Consider the following 21,461-nt stretch of genomic DNA (forward strand, 5'->3'; position numbering starts at 1 on the left):
GGATGGTACTGTAGATGTATCAGTGGTAGGTATACTAGAGGATGGTACTGTAGATGTATCAGTGGTAGGTATACTAGAGGATGGTACTGTAGATGTATCAGTGGTAGATATACTAGAGGATGGTACTGTAGATGTATCAGTGGTAGGTATACTAGAGGATGGTACTGTAGATGTATCAGTGGTAGGTATACTAGAGGATGGTACTGTAGATGTATCAGTGGTAGGTATACTAGAGGATGGTACTGTAGATGTATCAGTGGTAGGTATACTAGAGGATGGTACTGTAGATGTATCAGTGGTAGGTATACTAGAGGATGGTACTGTAGATGTATCAGTGGTAGATATACTAGAGGATGGTACTGTAGATGTATCAGTGGTAGGTATACTAGAGGATGGTACTGTAGATGTATCAGTGGTAGGTATACTAGAGGATGGTACTGTAGATGTATCAGTGGTAGATATACTAGAGGATGGTACTGTAGATGTATCAGTGGTAGATATACTAGAGGATGGTACTGTAGATGTATCAGTGGTAGATATACTAGAGGATGGTACTGTAGATGTATCAGTGGTAGGTATACTAGAGGATGGCACTGTAGATATATCAGTGGTAGATATACCAGAGGATGGTACTGTAGATGTATCAGTGGTAGATATACTAGAGGATGGTACTGTAGATGTATCAGTGGTAGGTATACTAGAGGATGGTACTGTAGATGTATTAGTGGTAGGTATACTAGAGGATGGTACTGTAGATGTATCAGTGGTAGGTATACTAGAGGATGGTACTGTAGATGTATCAGTGGTAGGTATACTAGAGGATGGTACTGTAGATGTATCAGTGGTAGGTATACTAGAGGATGGTACTGTAGATGTATCAGTGGTAGATATACTAGAGGATGGTACTGTAGATGTATCAGTGGTAGGTATACTAGAGGATGGTACTGTAGATGTATCAGTGGTAGGTATACTAGAGGATGGTACTGTAGATGTATCAGTGGTAGGTATACTAGAGGATGGTACTGTAGATGTATCAGTGGTAGGTATACTAGAGGATGGTACTGTAGATGTATCAGTGGTAGGTATACTAGAGGATGGTACTGTAGATGTATCAGTGGTAGGTATACTAGAGGATGGTACTGTAGATGTATTAGTGGTAGGTATACTAGAGGATGGTACTGTAGATGTATCAGTGGTAGGTATACTAGAGGATGGTACTGTAGATGTATCAGTGGTAGGTATACTAGAGGATGGTACTGTAGATGTATCAGTGGTAGGTATACTAGAGGATGGTACTGTAGATGTATCAGTGGTAGGTATACTAGAGGATGTGTAATACTATTGTAGGAACTCAAGGATTCTGATAGCATGGGGCAATGAACAGACAGAGACGGGTTTCTTTAGTGCAAATAGTGTATTTGTTCAACAGCAATAACACCCAAAACAATATACTGATAACCCACAGTGTCCTAGAATGAAACGAGTCCTTGAAACATATACAGCAAATCGGCAGAGTTCTTAAGGCAGCGTCCTCAGCAAGGTGAGTGTGACGGATGACATGGTGCAGATCCAAACACTGTAGGTGCAGAAAGAGTCAAATCCAGGTATAAAGTAAACACAGGGAAGTCCAGAACAAGTCCACAAGTTCATCCCAGGTGTGGCATGAACACGGGTAAGTCCAGAAACGAGTTCTCAAGTTGATCCCAGATGTGGCATAAACACAGGTAAGTTCAGAAACAGGTTCATATTTAAGTATTATACTGGTGTTGTTTCCAACAGCTCCCACCGGAGGGAGTAAATGAAGGATTAAGTAGCAACACTCAGTCCCGAAACAAGTCCTGAAACAAAGTTCCAAAAACACAGTTCTTACCAGAAGGAGTGAACCGAGGGTTAAGTTCCAAGTCAGCAGACTAATGACACCTGTTGTGAATTTGGTTTCTGGGCTCCCCCGGTGGTCACTGGTGGTACTGAACTTGTGTGCTTCATCGCCTCTGTTCACCTGTTTCCATCAGGATGTGGGAGTTGTCTATTTAGCCTTGCTCCTCAGTCATTTCTATGCCGGCCAACAATGTTACCAGAAGCCTTTCTGTTGCATGTTCCTGCTCCTAGACTACTATCAGCTAAGTTGGACTTGTAGTCCTAAGTTTGTTTTGCATTTTTGTTCCAGTTCTCTGTGATTGTTTATTTCTGAGGCTGGAAGCTCTTGTGAGCTGGAATTGCCACTCTGGTGTCATGAGTTGATATTAGAGTCTTAAAGTAATTCCAGGATGGTGTTTTTAAAGGGTTTTCAGCTGACTGTGAAGTTCCCTTTTCTGTCTTCCTACTATCTAGTAAGCGGACCTCAATTTGCTAAACCTATCTTCATACTTCGTATGTCAATTTCCTCTAAAATCACCGACATTATATGTGGGGGCTACTGTCTGCCTTTTGGGGAAAATTTCTCTAGAGGTAAGCCAGGTCTGTATTTTCCTCTGCTAGGGTCAGTCAGTCCTCCGGCTGGCGCTGGGCGTCTAGGGATAAAACGTAGGCACGCTACCCGGCCACTGTTAGTTGTGCGGTAGGTTTAGCTCACAGTCAGCTCGAGTTCCCATCTTCCAAGAGCTAGTCCTTTTTGTATGCTTACTACGTTCTCTTGCCATTGAGAACCATGACAGTTTGGCCGGCCAAGGGTTAAAATTATTGGCAGAAGAAAGGAGAGAAAAGAAGTCTGCAGAGAATTTTTTTTTTTTTTTTTTTTTCTGAGTTTGCTCATTAGTTGATTCACTAGCATCTCTGCTTACTGCAGCCTTCGTCTCTCTCTCCTTCTAATCCTTGAATGGTTCTGACTTCACCTGATGAAAATGGATCCTCAGGGTTTAGCTACAGGTCTGAACAATCTCGCTATGAAGGTTCAAAGTTTACAGGATTTTGTAATTCATGCTCCTATATCTGAACCTAGAGTACCTTTGCCTGAATTTTTCTCCGGGGATAGATCTCGCTTCCAGAATTTCAAACATAATTGTAAATTATTTTTGTCTCTGAGATCTCGCTCCGCTGGAGATCCTGCAGAGCAGGTCAGGATTGTAATTTCCTTGCTCCGGGGCGACCCTCAGGATTGGGCATTTGCTTTGGCACCAGGGGATCCTGCGTTGCTCAGTGTGGATGCGTTTTTCCTGGCTTTGGGGTTGCTTTATGAGGAACCTCATTTAGAGATTCAGGCTGAAAAAGCCTTGATGGCCCTGTCTCAAGGGCAAGATGAGGCTGAAATATACTGCCAAAAATTTCGTAAGTGGTCTGTGCTTGCTCAGTGGAATGAGTGCGCCCTGGCGGCGAATTTCAGAGAGGGTCTCTCTGATGCCATTAAAGATGTTATGGTGGGGTTCCCTGTGCCTGCAGGTCTGAATGAGTCCATGACAATGGCTATTCAGATTGATCGGCGTTTGCGAGAGCGCAAACCTGTGCACCATTTGGCGGTGTCTACTGAGAGGGCGCCAGAGATTATGCAATGTGATAGAATTCTGTCCAGAAGCGAACGACAGAATTTTAGGCGAAAAAATGGGTTATGCTTCTATTGTGGCGATTCAACTCATGTTATATCAGCATGCTCTAAACGTACTAAGAAGGTTGATAAGTCTGTTTCAATTGGTACTTTACAGTCCAAGTTTATTCTATCTGTGACCCTGATTTGCTCTTTATCGTCTATTACCGCGGACGCCTATGTCGACTCTGGCGCCGCTTTGAGTCTTATGGATTGGTCCTTTGCCAAACGCTGTGGGTTTAATTTAGCGCCTCTGGAAGTTCCTATACCTCTGAAGGGTATTGACTCCACGCCATTGGCTAGTAATAAACCACAATACTGGACACAAGTAACTATGCGTATTAATCCGGATCACCAGGAGATTATTCGCTTCCTTGTGTTGTATAATCTACATGATGTGTTGGTGCTTGGATTGCCATGGCTGCAATCTCATAACCCAGTCCTCGACTGGAAAGCTATGTCTGTGTTAAGTGGGGATGTCAGGGGACTCATGGGGACGTACCTTTGGTTTCCATTTCGTCATCTATTCCCTCTGAGATTCCGGAATTTTTATCTGATTATCGTGACGTTTTTGAGGAGCCTAAACTTGGTTCACTACCTCCGCACAGAGAGTGCGATTGTACTATAGATCTGATTCCGGGCAGTAAATTTCCAAAGGGTCGTTTATTTAATCTATCTGTGCCTGAACATGCTGCTATGCAGGAATATATTAAGGAGTCCTTGGAAAAGGGACATATTCGTCCTTCGTCATCTCCCTTAGGAGCCGGTTTTTTCTTTGTATCTAAAAAAGATGGCTCTTTGAGGCCGTGTATTGATTATCGGCTTTTGAATAAAATCACGGTTAAATATCAGTATCCTTTGCCACTGCTTACTGATTTGTTTGCTCGAATAAAGGGGGCCAAGTGGTTCTCTAAGATTGATCTTCGTGGGGCGTATAATTTAGTGCGAATTAAGCAGGGGGATGAGTGGAAAACCGCATTTAATACGCCTGAGGGCCATTTTGAGTATTTAGTAATGCCTTTTGGTCTTTCAAATGCCCCTTCAGTCTTTCAGTCTTTTATGCATGACATTTTCCGTGAATATTTGGATAAATTTATGATTGTGTATCTGGATGATATTTTGATTTTTTTCGGACGACTGGGACTCTCATGTCCAACAGGTCAGGAGGGTTTTTCAGGTTTTGCGCTCTAATTCCTTGTGTGTAAAGGGTTCTAAGTGCGTTTTTGGGGTTCAAAAGATTTCGTTTTTGGGGTACATTTTTTCCCCCTCTTCCATTGAGATGGACCCTGTCAAGGTTCAGGCTATTTGTGATTGGACGCAGCCCTCTTCTCTTAAGAGCCTTCAGAAGTTTTTGGGCTTTGCTAATTTTTATCGTCGATTTATAACTGGTTTTTCTGATGTTGCTAAACCGTTGACTGATTTGACTAAGAAGGGTGCTGATGTTGCTGATTGGTCCCCTGCTGCTGTGGAGGCCTTTCGGGAGCTTAAGCGCCGCTTTTCTTCCGCCCCTGTATTGCGTCAGCCTGATGTTACTCTTCCTTTTCAGGTTGAGGTCGATGCTTCAGAAATCGGAGCTGGGGCGGTTTTGTCGCAGAAAAGTTCCGACTGCTCCGTGATGAGACCTTGCGCGTTCTTTTCTCGTAAATTTTCGCCCGCTGAGCGAAATTATGATGTTGGTAATCGGGAGCTCTTGGCTATGAAGTGGGCTTTTGAGGAGTGGCGTCATTGGCTTGAGGGGGCTAGACATCAGGTGGTGGTATTGACTGACCACAAGAATTTGATTTATCTTGAGTCTGCCAGGCGCCTGAATCCTAGACAGGCGCGCTGGTCGTTATTTTTCTCTCGGTTTAATTTTGTGGTTTCTTACCTACCGGGTTCTAAAAATGTGAAGGCGGATGCCCTTTCTAGGAGTTTTGAGCCTGATTCCCCTGGTAATTCTGAACCTACAGGTATCCTTAAGGATGGAGTGATATTATCTGCTGTTTCCCCAGACTTGCGTCGGGTCTTGCAGGAGTTTCAGGCGGATAGACCTGATCGTTGCCCGCCTGGTAGAATGTTTGTTCCTGATGATTGGACCAGTAGAGTCATATCGGAGGTCCATTCTTCTGCGTTGGCTGGTCATCCTGGAATCTTTGGTACCAGGGATTTGGTGGCTAGGTCCTTCTGGTGGCCTTCCCTGTCGCGAGATGTGCGAGGTTTTGTGCAGTCTTGTGATGTTTGTGCTCGGGCCAAGCCTTGTTGTTCTCGGGCTAGTGGATTGTTGTTATCTTTGCCTATTCCGAAGAGGCCTTGGACTCACATCTCCATGGATTTTATTTCTGATCTCCCTGTTTCTCAGAAGATGTCTGTCATCTGGGTGGTGTGTGACCGTTTCTCTAAGATGGTCCATTTGGTTCCCTTGCCTAAATTGCCTTCCTCATCCGAGTTGGTTCCTCTGTTTTTTCAAAATGTGGTTCGCTTGCATGGTATTCCGGAGAATATCGTGTCTGACAGGGGAACCCAATTCGTGTCTAGATTTTGGCGAGCGTTCTGTGCTAGGATGGGCATTGATTTGTCTTTTTCGTCTGCTTTCCATCCTCAGACTAATGGCCAGACCGAGCGAACTAATCAGACCTTGGAGACTTATTTGAGGTGTTTTGTGTCTGCGGATCAGGATGATTGGGTTGCCTTTTTGCCCTTGGCGGAGTTTGCCCTCAATAATCGGGCTAGTTCTGCCACCTTGGTTTCTCCTTTCTTCTGTAATTCGGGGTTTCATCCTCGTTTCTCTTCCGGTCAGGTGGAGTCTTCGGATTGTCCTGGAGTGGATGCTGTGGTGGAGAGGTTGCATCAGATTTGGGGGCATGTGGTGGACAATTTGAAGTTGTCCCAGGAGAAGACTCAGCATTTTGCCAACCGCCGTCGTTGTGTTGGTCCTCGTCTTTGTGTTGGGGACTTGGTGTGGTTGTCTTCTCGTTTTGTCCCTATGAAGGTTTCTTCTCCTAAGTTTAAGCCTCGGTTCATCGGCCCGTACAAGATATTGGAGATTCTTAACCCTGTGTCCTTTCGTTTGGACCTCCCTGCATCTTTTTCTATTCATAATGTCTTCCATCGGTCATTGTTGCGCAGGTATGAGGTACCGGTTGTGCCTTCCGTTGAGCCTCCTGCTCCGGTGTTGGTTGAGGGTGAGTTGGAGTACGTTGTCGAGAAGATCTTGGACTCCCGTGTTTCCAGACGGAGACTTCAGTATCTGGTCAAGTGGAAGGGCTACGGTCAGGAGGATAATTCTTGGGTGACAGCCTCTGATGTTCATGCCTCCGATTTGGTCCGTGCCTTTCATAGGGCTCATCCTGATCACCCTGGTGGTTCTGGTGAGGGTTCGGTGCCCCCTCCTTGAGGGGGGGGTACTGTTGTGAATTTGGTTTCTGGGCTCCCCCGGTGGTCACTGGTGGTACTGAACTTGTGTGCTTCATCGCCTCTGTTCACCTGTTTCCATCAGGATGTGGGAGTTGTCTATTTAGCCTTGCTCCTCAGTCATTTCTATGCCGGCCAACAATGTTACCAGAAGCCTTTCTGTTGCATGTTCCTGCTCCTAGACTACTATCAGCTAAGTTGGACTTGTAGTCCTAAGTTTGTTTTGCATTTTTGTTCCAGTTCTCTGTGATTGTTTATTTCTGAGGCTGGAAGCTCTTGTGAGCTGGAATTGCCACTCTGGTGTCATGAGTTGATATTAGAGTCTTAAAGTAATTCCAGGATGGTGTTTTGAAAGGGTTTTCAGCTGACTGTGAAGTTCCCTTTTCTGTCTTCCTACTATCTAGTAAGCGGACCTCAATTTGCTAAACCTATCTTCATACTTCGTATGTCAATTTCCTCTGTAATCACCGACAATATATGTGGGGGCTACTGTCTGCCTTTTGGGGAAAATTTCTCTAGAGGTAAGCCAGGTCTGTATTTTCCTCTGCTAGGGTCAGTCAGTTCTCCGGCTGGCGCTGGGCGTCTAGGGATAAAACGTAGGCACGCTACCCGGCCACTGTTATTTGTGCGGTAGGTTTAGCTCACAGTCAGCTCGAGTTCCCATCTTCCAAGAGCTAGTCCTTTTTGTATGCTTTACTACGTTCTCTTGCCATTGAGAACCATGACAGACACCTGACCCGGGTTTTAAACAAACGAACAGGAAGTAGGGCAGACAAAAACAGCAAACTCCATCTTAACAAAGGGCAAAATCATTCACAAGGTGACTTGGAAAACCCGGAATACTGACACTACTTCCCCCCCCTAGAAACGGCCTCAGGACGATCCTGGACCAGGCCTGTCTGGGTATCTACGATGAAATTGAGCAACCTTCAGGGGAGCATTGATGTTACTTACTAGTTCCCAAGAATCGTTTTCAGGAGAGTAACCCTGCCATCTAACTAGATACTGAAGCCGGTTCCTATGAAGTCTTGAATCGATAATGTCCTGTACCACAAATTGCTCTTCGCCATCAACCAACACTGGTGGAGGAGGAGGTAAAATACGTCCCTGAAATGTGTTAAGAGAGACCGGTTTTAATAAAGAAACATGAAATACTGGGTGTACCTTTAGAGTTCGTGGCAGCTTCAGCCAACAAGCAACAGAGCTCACAATCCCGGTGATCTTGAATGGACCAATGAACTTCTGTCCCAGTTTCTGCGAAGGAACACCCAATCTTAGATTCTTGGTGAATATAGAAAAACTGACTGAGCAGCCATCTAGTCTGAACTGGTGCATAACCAAAAAGTCTTACATAGCAAATAGATAATGGCTGCACTCAATTTTACTGTACTAAAGCAAGGAAATGTGCGATACATGAAATGTGAATAGCATACTGGCTTGTGAAATCTATGAAAAAACACATGAGATGCTTAGCACAAGATTTGGCCAAAAGTTGTGAATGGTCTTGAATGGACCGATGAACTTCTGTCCCAGTTTCTGCGAAGGAACACCCAATCTTAGATTCTTGGTGGACAACCAAACCGAGTCTCCTACCTTATACATGGGTGCCGGTTTTCGGAATCTATCGGCCGACTTCTTGTAACACTCCTGTGCTGCGGTCAGGGAGTCTTTCAAAACTTCAAGATTACGTTGCAACACTGCCACTCTGTCTTGAACTGCCGGTACCGAAGTAGCAACCGGAGACCTAGGCAAAATATTTGGATGATATCCCAGATTGGCGAAAAAAGGCGTTACCTTCGTGGAACTACTCTGTGAGTGGTTATACGAAAATTCCGCTAACGGAAGTAGCTTCAGCCAATCATCCTGCAAATGACTGAGGTAACAGCGTAGATATTGCTCCAAGGTTTGATTGGTCCGTTCAGTCTGTCTGTCTGAGGGTGGTATGCAGAAGACAAGCAAACATTAATGTGGAGCGCAGAACAAAATCCTTTCCAAAACCTGGAGGTAAATTGTATTACCCGGTCAGAGATGATCTCATCTGGTACCCCATGCAGCCGGAAAACGTTCTGGATAACCAGATCCACTGTCTCTGTAGCTGAGGGAAGACCGGTGCAAGGAATAAAATGAGCAGCCTTCGTTAAACGGTCCACTACCACCAAAATAGTATTTTTACCGCCAGAGGTGGGTAACTCCACAATAAAGTCCATGGAAATAGACTCCCAAGGGCGAGATGGTACGGGTAGTGGCTTAAGAAGGCCAGTAGGTGAAACATGAGGAACTTTGTACCGGGCACAAACCTCACAAGAGCGGACATAGTCATTCACATCCTCCAAGCAGGTAGCCACCAGAAAAAACGACTTAAAAATTCCTGCATTTTCTGTACCCCCCAATGACCAGCCAATACGGAGTCATGGACCAATTTGAGAATTCGAAGTCTCACAGCCTCAGGGACATAAATACAGTGATCTCTAAGCCATACACCATTCTGAAAGCCAAGATTCACATTGTCAGGTGGGGCAGCAAGAAATACGTCACCATCATAGGCCAGCTTGATCTCCTCCCACAAGTCCCGGTCCTGGAGTACTCCTATGAAATTGCCATCAGACAAGATGGTCTTAGACGGGGTCCCAGGCACGGAGTCCATCGTGTGGATTTGAGATTGTGAATCAGCTTTCCCATTACGTGAACCTGGGCGGTACGAGATGATAAAATCAAACTGGTTCATGAACAAACTCCACCTAGCTTGTCGAGGAGAGAGACATCTGGCGGACTTAATGAATTCCAAGTTACGGTGATCTGTGAGCACTACTACCTGTTGAGTTGCTCCCTGCAAATGGTGTCTCCATTCCTTAAAGGCGGAAATGATTGCCAAAAGTTCTTTATCTGCAATATCATAGTTCAGTTCAGCAGATGATAACCTGCAAGAAAAGAAGGCACACGGGTGCAGCAAACCTTTGTCTTCGGTTCGTTGTGAGAGGATTGCTCCCAGTGTACAGTCAGAAGCATCCACCTCCACGACAAAAGGCAGTGCAGGATCTGGGTGCGTCAAAATCGGAGCTGTGGTAAAAAAAACCTTGAGGCGATCAAAGGCTTCCTGGGCTTGCGAAGACCATTCAAACTTCTTCCCCTTCTTAGTGAGGAGAGTGATGGGACGGACAATTTCTGAAAAATTCTGGATAAAACGTCTATAAAAGTTAGCAAAACCAATGAATCATTGTACCTCTTTGATGTTTCCTGGTACCGGCCAATCTATGATCGCCTGGATCTTGCTGGACTCCATATTCAATCCCTGGGGAGAGATAACAGCCTAAAAATTGAATCTTGGAGCAATGAAATTCACACTTTTCGAGTTTGATGTACAAATGATTATCTCTCAAACGTCTGAGCACAGTCTTGACATGTACAAGGAACGAGGAAATGAATCCAAAAAAGATAACTATATGTCTTTAGAGTAAAAATTGCTTTATTAGTGCGCAAATATCAGGAGGCAATGATGACCACACAGTCACCCAACAAATATCATAAAAACAAGTAGCACACAAAGACACTAGGACAAAGCAGCAACTGACCCAAAAGAATATATAATATTTGGGAACTATAAATATAACTAACAACATAGGGGTACATTATTTCTGAACCAACAGGGTTAGAAAGTCTGACATCACAGTGGCACACTGAAGAGCCACCAGATGTCATAAAGAACGGTGTCTCAATACACCATACCAGCTAGTGCAACATTGGTATAAAATCAGACGTAGAAATAAATAAACAAAACACAATGGATTAATACATCACCCTAGAGGTCCGATGTTAGACGGCTGCAGAGTCCCGGTGTCCGCCCCTGATGTTCCTGATGTTCCTGTAGGGAATCAGAGAAGATCAAGATGTCATCCAGGTAAATTACTACATAATGATCCAGTAAATCCCTGAAAATATTGTTGGCTAAGTGTTGGAAAGCAGCAGGAGCGTTACAGAGTCCGAATGGCATCACTAAATATTCAAAATGTCCATACCGACATCTGAAAGCTGTCTTCCATTCGTCTCCAGGACGTATACGGAGTAAATTATATGCCCCGCGAATATCTAATTTGGTGAATATTTTAGCTTGGCGAACTCTCTCCAACAATTCAGGAATTAATAGCAACGGGTACCTGTTACGAATGGTTACCTTGTTTAGCTCCCGGTAGTCAATACAAGGTCTTAGAGTGCCATCTTTCTTCTTTACAAAGAATATGGGGGCTCCCGCTGGTGAAGAAGATGGTCGGATAAACCCCTTGGTTAAATTCTCATCTATGTACTCCCGTAATGTCTTTAATCCTGGCGCTGACAACGGGTAAACATGGCCGAAAGGAATCGCTGCCCCAGGAAGCAGCTCTATGGGGCAGTCATATGGTCTATGTGGAGGGAGTTGGTCTGCCTTCCTCTTGTCACAAATGTCTGAGAATTCCTGGTAAACCAGAGGGAGAGTAGATACCCGTTTTGTTTCCTCCAAATTCTGGGTAACTGGAGCCATTACCGTTGGACTGATGGTAGGGCCACACTTCGGAAGGAAGGATATCTCCTTGGTTTCCCAATTAATGTTTGGATTCTGTGACCGTAACCAGGGAATTCCTAAAATTACAGGAAAATGGGGAGAAGATATTAACATAAATGACAGGGTTTCCTGATGGTCTGGTTCCATCTTACACTTCAGAAGCACTGTCTCCCGGTCCACTGGTCCGTAAAGTAATGGAGAACCATCCACCGTTTCCATGGTGACTGGTGAGGCTCTTAGCTGTGTCTTGATACCATGTTCCCTGGCAAAAGAAGAATCCATGAAATTTCCACCTGCTCCAGAGTCTATCATAGCAGAACTTGGTATCCACTGTCCCTCCCACAAAATCTGAATAGGAAGAGAACAATGTGAGTATTTCTCCCCTTGATCCTTAGGGGAAGTCGACATCACTGTTAGGAGAACCACAGCATCTAGATGTAAACTGGTCTCCGAAACTTCTGACTCAGTGTCCGTATTGTCCCCTACTGCCGCCAACACCTTATTAGGCCGCCTCGGACATTTAGGACAATTAATAAGGAAATGATCCGATTGACCGCAGTAAAAACATAAGCGCTCACGAAACCGATATTCACGGCGTTCATTACTCTCACGTTTTTGTAGTGAGTCCACTTGCATCGGCACCTCCTCAGCTTCCCGCGGGTTCTTGCTGGTAGTTTCCCTAGACGGAAGAGTAAAATTAGTAATGCGATTTGAAGCCGCCCATTTCTCGTGTCTGCGTTCAGTTAGACGGATATCAACATAACACAGTGTTGTAAAAATAACTCAAACTCCTGTGGAGACTCTGAGCGAGCTAGCTCATCCTTGATTGTACTGGACAACCCTTTCCTAAAAATTGCCAATAAAGCATTGTTATCCCAGTTGGTATCCACTACTAACCTGTTAAATTCAGTAATATACTCTATGACTGAACGTTTTCCCTGGCGTAAGGAAAGCAAGGATTTTTCAGCGGAGGCACGGCGGTTGGGATCATCAAACATTTGCGCCGTAGCTGCCAGAAAATCATCCAAATTATTTAGACGTACATCACGACTTTCAACTATAGGATTTGCCCAAGCCAGTGCCCGTGATGTCAACAACATAATAATACATGGTACCTTAGATCTATCAGACTGATAGTAGGAGGCATGTACATCAAAAAATAATATGCATTGATTAACTGCTGTTCTGTTCGGGTCATAGTGACCCGAACAGACTTTTTGCGGCCCTGTAGATTTTTTTCTGTAAGTCTATAAAACTTGAGACTCCTTGACTTTTCCTCATTTGGGGGGACCTACCTATGAGTATTTTTTTTTTTTTTCCGCTTACTTTTTGCTACACGCAAAAAGTTACACTTGTTGTGTTCGGGTCATAGTGACCCGACATCGTTTTTTGCAGCTGTGAGGCCATATTTTCAGTGAAATAAAGGAGTTATAACCTCAGTTGGGTCTATTTATTGCATCTACTATTGTATATCCATTGATTTATTTCCTAAATTATTTCAATGGGGTCGTACATGCGCTCTACCGGGGGTATGCATTGAGATCTGCGCAGCATAAAAATGGCTTTATATTGATTATTTTTGGTCTATTCTAAAATGTAGAGTGCATCCGGAGAGATCACTAGGTGTGCACTACACGTGTATATTATGCGCAGAACGGACTGCTCAGAGCGCGCTGTCTAAGACGGTTTTTTTTTGTAAAGCTGAGCTGTAAAGTCTTGCAAATAATTTTTTTTTGCTAAGTAAGTCTGTCTTCCTGGCTTATCTGCTTGTTTTCAGAAGGGTTCTTATCTTCTCTGCTCTTATCAGTACACATATGCTAGCCCAGACATGTTACCTTTCAGTTTCTTTGGAGAGCAGCTGTGTACATACCTCTGTTCCAGGATATCTCTGTTCCAGGCAGTATCTTTGTTTTCTACAGGTATGTTGCTTGTTAGGGTATGTCTCCACGTTCAGGATTGCATCAGGATTTGGTCAGGATTTTACGTCAGTATTTGTAAGCCAAAACCAGGAGTGGGTGATAAATGCAGAATTGGTGCATGTGTTTCTATTATACTTTTCCTCTAATTGTTCCACTCCTGGTTTTGGCTTATAAATACTGATGGAAAATCCTGACCAAATCCTGATGCAATCCTGAACGTGGATACATACCCTGATGCTTTTACTAATCAATTCTATTGATAGATTGTATATTGTAAAGGAATACTTTTATTTTATTTTATTACATGTAATTAGTGTTATTACTGTGTGATACACTGCTCTACACTTAGCATGATAGATTGCTGGATATTGAGCACCGGTATGCTTTGATGTAGTATAGAAGCTCTTATTGTTTTTGAAGCTGTTTTTTTTCTCAGACTTTATTATTATTATTTACTTACAAAGGTTTTTTTTTATTACAGTGTTGTCTACCACATCATTTCAAAATGATGCTTCGACGCAAATGGCGTGAAGCTGAATTAGATGAATTCATGGATAACTCTGATTCAGATGACATTCCAGTGGAAGACGTGAGTGAAGAGGACCACAATAGTGAGGTGGAAAAAAATGTAGAAACCTCGGAAATAGAAACTGATGAGGAACCTGATCCCCATACAAATCAGACGGAAGAAATCCTTTCTAAAAATAAGGAAATAAGATGGAATTTGCAGCCTCCTGATCAGGCTGGCAGAAGATCCTCTGCAAATATAATAAGTGCTAGTCCTGGCCCTACCAGATATGCAATTTCACGAATATCCAATATTGAATCTGCATTTGCATTATTCATAAATGTGAATATCCAAAATATTATCATACAAATGAGTAACATTGAAGGACACCGAGTGTACGGTGAGAAATGGAACAATTTAGACCTGAGTGCTCTAAATGCTTTTATTGGTCTGCTGCTCTTAGCAGGCGTATACAGGTCATACGGAGAATCTACTAAATCTTTATGGAATGCTGACAGCGGTCAACCAATATTTAGAGGGACTATGTCCCTTCAAAGGTTTCACGTCATTTGTCGGGTATTGCGTTTTGATAATAAAATAGATCGAAATGAACGCAGATGTATAGATAAGCTTGCCCCCATTAGAGTCATTTGGGACAAATGGGTAGAAATTCTGCCAAAATTGTACAACGTTGGAGAAGCAGTAACCGTTGATGAGCAACTAGTTTCATTTCGTGGTAGGTGCCCATTTCGTCAGTATATACCAAGCAAGCCGGCGAAGTACGGGATAACAATATGGGCATTATGTGACAGCACAAGCTCTTACCTTTATAATGCACAGGTGTATACTGGCAAAACACCAGGACAAAGAGTTGAAAAAAATGAGGGGATGAGAGTTGTCCTTGATTTGACGAATGGTCTCAAAGGTCAAAATGTAACTTGTGATAATTTTTTTTACTTCATACCAACTAGGGCAAATGTTACTAAAGCGACAACTTACCATGTTGGGTACGATCAGAAGAAACAAGCCTGAACTACCACAAGGTATTTTGGGGAAAAGAAGTGTACATAGCTCTATGTTTTACTTTACTCCAAATACAACAGTTGTTGTGTATGTGCCAAAAAAAAAATAAAAACGTCATACTAATGAGTACTAACCACCATGATAATGAAGTAAGTACACGGGAAGATAGAAAACCAAATATGATCTTGGACTACAATGCAACCAAAGGTGGTGTAGACACATTAGACCAACTCATTGGTACATATTCCTGCAAAAGAAAATCAAATCGGTGGCCAATGATTCTCATTTACAACATTCTGGATTTGTCAGCCTATAATTCTTTTGTGTTGTGGAGGGAAATCAATCCCAATTGGAACCCCAACAAACTCCATAAAAGAAGACTATTTATAGAAGAACTGGGGAAGTCACTGGTTAGGCCTTATATTGAGAACAGAAAAGTTACACCAAGAACAGAAGCAGCAGCAGGCCTGGTACAAAGCGTCCGTCAACATGCCCAGGACAGTGAAGCCATGTCCTCCACAAGCGCTTCTACCCCCATGGCCTCTTCCGGCATCAAAAGAAAAAGATGCAGCTATTGCCCTTCTACTTGTGACAACAAGACGAGTATAACATGTTCTGGCTGTAAAACATTTCTATGCAAAAATCATGTGTATTGTTTTTCATGCAAGAATCCGTAAATTTATATGATCATGTAAATATATTCACATTGTAATGTTTATTATCTTTAATTTTTTATCACAAAATGTTTGATTTGATTGTTTTGTTTTGTTTTTTTTTACAAAATATGTGTAGTTTTCTATTTTCGTTTTGCTCATTGATCTTTTTTTTCAGAATAAAAACAAAAAAAAAAAGATTTCTAGTTCATTTTTCTTTTTTTTTTACTACCAAACATGTTCACAAACAGTCTAGTAAGCAAAAAGTATAAAAAAATGGAGTTAGAGTGTCTAAAATCAAGGTTTAATAAGCCGGGTCATAGTGACCCGGAACACTATAAGTGTATAGTAAATGCGAACAAAACAGCAGGGTTAACAAACCCGTGGAATTGACTTCGGTCACCATTAAACCGGAAAGAAGGCAATTTAGTCATGCTGGTGGGTGGTGTATGCTGAACAGGTGGTGTAACCTGAGCTTCTACCAAGGTACGTAAATCTTGGAGAGCCTGACCAAACACCTGCGCATTGTGGTTAGCCCGGGAGTCCATGTCTCTAATCTTATTTTGTACAGCCGCCATCTCCTGCTGCAAGTAGTTAATCATAGCAAACATCTTGTCTACCCATGTCTCTGTCATTGCCCCAGCAGAATCCTTTTTAGGCTGGAGTATCCTGCAATACTATTGTAGGAACTCAAGGATTCTGATAGCATCGGGCAATGAACAGACAGAGACGGGTTTCTTTAGTGCAAATAGTGTATTTGTACAACAGCTATAACACCCAAAACAATATACTGATAACCCACAGTGTCCTGGAATGAAACGAGTCCTTGAAAGATATACAGCAAATCGGCGGAGTTCTTAAGGCATAGTCCTCAGCAAGGTGAGTGTGACGGGTGACATGGTGCAGATCCAAACACTGTAGGTGCAGAAAGAGTCAAATCCAGGTATAAAGTAAACACAGGGAAGTCCAGAACAAGTCCACAAGTTCATCCCAGGTGTGGCATGAACACGGGTAAATCCAGAAACTAGTTCTCAATAGGGTTGAGCGACCTTTACTTTTATAGGATCGGGTCGGGTTTCACGAAACCCGACTTTTTAAAAAGTCGGGTCGAGTGAAATCGGCCGATCCTATAAAAAAGTCGGGGTCGGGGTCGGCTGAAACTCGAAACCCAATGCAGTGCATTGGGTTTCCAATGGTTCCCAGGGTCTGAAGGAGCGGAAACTCTCCTTCAGGCCCTGGGATCCATATTTAAGTGTAAAATAAAGAATTAAAATAAAAAATATCGCTATACTTACACTCTGACGGGCCCTGGTACTAACCGGGAACCTTCCTTCCTTAGAATCAGCCTTCCAGGACCTCGCGGTGACGTCGCGGCTTGTGATTGGTGCGCGGCCGCCCATGTGACCGTGACGTCACCGGAGGTCCTGGAAGGGCTGATTCTTAGGAAGGAAGGCTGCCGGAACGAAGCCGAGGGTGAGTATATACCTATTAGGTATATACTCACTCTCGGACACGCCCTGCGTCGTTCCGGCAGCCTTCCTTCCTAAGAATCAGCCCTTCCAGGACCTCCGGTGATGTCACGGTCACATGGGCGGCCGCGCACCAATCACAAGCCGCGACGTCGCGGCTTGTGATTGGTGCGCGGCCGCCCATGTGACCGTGACGTCACCGGAGGTCCTGGAAGGGCTGATTCTTAGGAGGGAAGGCTGCCGGAACGAAGCCGAGGGTGAGTATATACCTATTAGGTATATACTCACTCTCGGACACGCCCTGCGTCGTTCCGGCAGCCTTCCTTCCTAAGAATCAGCCCTTCCAGGACCTCCGGTGACGTCACGGTCACATGGGCGGCCGCGCACCAATCACAAGCCGCGACGTCACCGCGACGTCACCGCGAGGTCCTGGAAGGCTGATTCTAAGGAAGGAAGGTTCCCGGTTAGTACCAGGGCCCGTCAGATGGTAAGTATAGCGATATTTTTTATTTTAATTCTTTATTTTACAATTAAATCTGAATTCCGATACCAATTCCCGATATCTTAAACATATCGGGAATCGGTATCGGAATTCCGATTCCAGATTCAGAAGATCGCCGACTTAATGGCCGACCCCACACAGGGGTCGGGTCATGTTTCATGAAACCCGACTTTGCCAAAAGTCGGCGACTTCTGAAAATTACCGACCCGTTTCGCTCAACCCTAGTTCTCAAGTTGATCCCAGATGTGGCATAAACACAGGTAAGTTCAGAAACAGGTTCACATTTAAGTATTTTACTGGTGATGTTTCCAACAGCTCCCACCGGGGGGAGTAAATGAAGGATTAAGTAGCAACACTCCATCCCGAAACAAGTCCTGAAACAAAGTTCCAAAAACACAGTTCTTACCAGGAGGAACGAACCAAGGGTTAAGTTCCAAGTCAGCAGACTAATGATAACCTAGAGAGTGTAGCTTACATATGCAGAGAATGTCCAGAGCCAGAGGTAGAGGTAGAGGTAAAGGTAGAGACACACTCAGAACCAGCAGCTGAGCTGAAGGAAAACAGAATCAGAATACTCCAGCAAAGTGGCTGACACCTGACTCGGGTTTTAAACAAACGAACAGGAAGTAGGGCAGACAAAAACAGCAAACTCATCTTAACAAAGGGCAAAATCATTCACAACGTGACTTGGAAAACCCGGAACACTGACAGGATGGTACTGTAGATGTATCAGGGGTAGGTATACTAGAGGATGGTACTGTAGATGTATCAGTGGTAGATATACTAGAGGATGGTACTGTAGATGTATCAGTGGTAGATATACTAGAGGATGGTACTGTAGATGTATCAGTGGTAGATAAACTAGAGGATGGTACTGTAGATATATCAGTGGTAGGTATACTAGAGGATGGTAATGTAGATGTATCAGGGGTAGGTATACTAGAGGATGGTAATGTAGATATATCAGTGGTAGGTATACTAATAATACTAGTAAATTATATATTTTACTACATAAAAAGGTAGGCAGTGTTTGCAAAGTATAAAAGATATTATGAAGAAGACAAAATCGTGTACATTATAGATTACAAATAAAAAAGGATTAAAATTGAAAAACACTTACATAGCATTCAGATCATTTCATCTTGTGACTGGCCGTGTGCTATGGAGGAGAAAGAATTTCCATAGATCCAGATGCATTGCACATATATAGAGAGCAGCTGGACTCTGGACACAAGACACTCCCAGAATGCTGGCCTTGCTAAGTTATCCTAGCCCAAAACCCAGGCACTCCCCCTGTGGTGACATCACTTAGAAGCCGAAACCTCCTCTTTACTTACAGCTATGGTAACTATTTTGATGGATAATTTGCTGTGTGAACCTCGCACAAGTACGACACCATGCTCATGATGTTCCCCACATCAGGGGCGTTCTTTTAAGTGCAAATATGGAGCAATTACCTGAACCGCTTACTGAGAAATCCGCAGTTGCGTTTAGCTGCTCGCCCTTTCAGTGGGTGATAGATCTACCAATGGACATCCGGAATATATAATTCTTATATGTCTAGCCCTAATCAGTGCCCCTATATATATCTTTAATCGAACAAAGAAACTCAGGGCTTCCATACCAGTTCCAACTAGTATTAGATGGGAGGGAGAATGAGGGGTTTTCACAAGGACTGGTATCTGCAGCTACAGGCCATAAACTCTAGTGAGGGTCTTGAATTTACACACATAGCAGCAGGCAGAAGGGGGGGGGGGTCGGAATAGCCCACAGCGTCTGCTCTCTGCTCTTGGATGTAGCAGAGCTCGGTGTGCGTGATAATACACAATCAAATTCCTCATGTTCCTGAGACCTGCATTAAAGACAGCTGTCTTATACTGTCACCTTTATAAAAGACTCCTTGTCCACAAACTCAATTAATCAGTCAGACTCTAACCTCTACAACATGGGCAAGACCAAAGAGCTTTATAAGGATGTCAGGGTCAAGATCATAGACCTGCACAAACCTGGAATGGGCTGCAAAACCATAAATAAGATGCTGGGTGAGAAGCAATAGTTAGGTGCAATAGTTAGAAATAGTTAGGTGCAATAGTTAGAAAATGGAAGAAATACAAAATGACTGTCAATCGACATCGAGGTGGGGCACCATGCAAAATTTCACCTCGTGGGGTATCCTTGATCATGAGGAAGGTGAGAGATCAGTTTAAAACTGCATGGGGGAACTTATTAATGATCTCAAGGCAGCTGGTACCACAGTCACCAAGAAAATCATTGGTAACACACAGGGCCGCCATTAGGGCAATACTGCCCTTACTGGCATATGGGGCCTGATCAGCAGAGGGAGCTCGCAGCAGGCTCCCTCTGTTCTGCTCACCGGGCCCGCAGCAGCAGGATCCTGCCGCTTCAGTAACTGATCGCACGTCCTCCAACGCATGATCAGATAAAATCTGTTGCCGTGCAGGAGATATCTCCCACACGGCAACAGGTAAGAGACATCTGCCAATCACAGGCCAGCAGCTGATATCAGCGTGCACATCACTAATGTATGACGTCACTGTCATACGCGGGAACGACGCTGCACTCCTCAGCCGAATCATAGGTGAGGACATCGCTGGAGCTCGGCCAGGTAAGGAAAACATTTTTTTTGTAAAGCCGCAGTATGGGGCATATTATACCTGTATGGAGGGGAAAGGGAAAGGGGGATGCATTATACTATGGGGCTGCTGCATTATCCTGCTACGGGGCTGCTGCATTATATTGCTTATGGGGCTGCTGCATTATACTATGGGGTGCATTATACTCCTATTGGAGCATTATACTATAGGGTGCATTATAGTCCTATGGGTGCATTATACTATGGGGCTGCTGCATTATACTATGGGGTGCATTATACTACTATGGGAACATTATACTATTGGGCTGCTGCATTATACTATGGGGTGCATTATACTGCTATGGGGATGCATTATACCATGGGGCTGCTGCATTGTACTATGGGGTGCATTATACTATGGGGCTGCTGCATTTTACTATGGGGTGCATTATACTACTGTGGGTGCATTATACTATGAGGCTGCTGCATTATATTATTGGTGCATTATACTATGGGTGCATTATACTGCTATGGGCCTGCTGCATTATACTATGGGGTGCATTATACTCCTATGGGTGCATTATACTGCTATGGGTCTGCTGCATTATACTATGGGGTGCATTATACTCCATGGGGCTGCATTATATTTCTATGGGGCTGCATTGTACTTCTATGGGGTGCATTATACTCCTATGGGTGCATTATACTACTATAGGGTGCATTATACTGCTTTGAGGGTGAATTATACTGCTATGGGGTGCATTATAGTGCTATGGGGGTGCATTGTAGAACTATGGGGTGGCAATATAGTACTATGGGACTGCATTATAGTACTATAGGGTGCATTATACTTCTATGTGGGTGCATAAAACTGCTATGTGGGTGCATTACTCTGCTATGTGGGTGCATTATACTATATATGACTATGAGGTACATTATACTACTTTGGAGGTGCATTATACTGCTATGGATGGCTGGATGACTATGGGAGCAATATGGAGAGACATGGGGTCAGTATGGATAGAGATGATGCAGAATGGGAGGACACATGGGGTCCAGAATATGGGATATTATTACTTTAGAGGCTAATTAAAGGATATTATTTTTGAGGATACTGTTTTCAGTGTGGAGGAGGAAATGTCCTGTTACTGTGCAGGGCAGCACGGTCGCTTTTTTTCCTCATCTGGCGTAGTGTAGAGGTTGTGGAAAAATTGAGGAATGTGCTCTAGATAACTGTTATTTTATGCAGAGACGAGTCCTGGCTGAAAGAAGTGATTGCGATGTGCGCTGGATGAAGATGAAAAGTGAAGATAAAGGACTTCAACTAGCGATGTCACCGGTGAGTCAGTGTGT

Source organism: Ranitomeya variabilis, chromosome 1 (assembly GCF_051348905.1).
Source record: "Ranitomeya variabilis isolate aRanVar5 chromosome 1, aRanVar5.hap1, whole genome shotgun sequence".
NCBI classification, from domain to species: Eukaryota; Metazoa; Chordata; class Amphibia; order Anura; family Dendrobatidae; genus Ranitomeya; species Ranitomeya variabilis.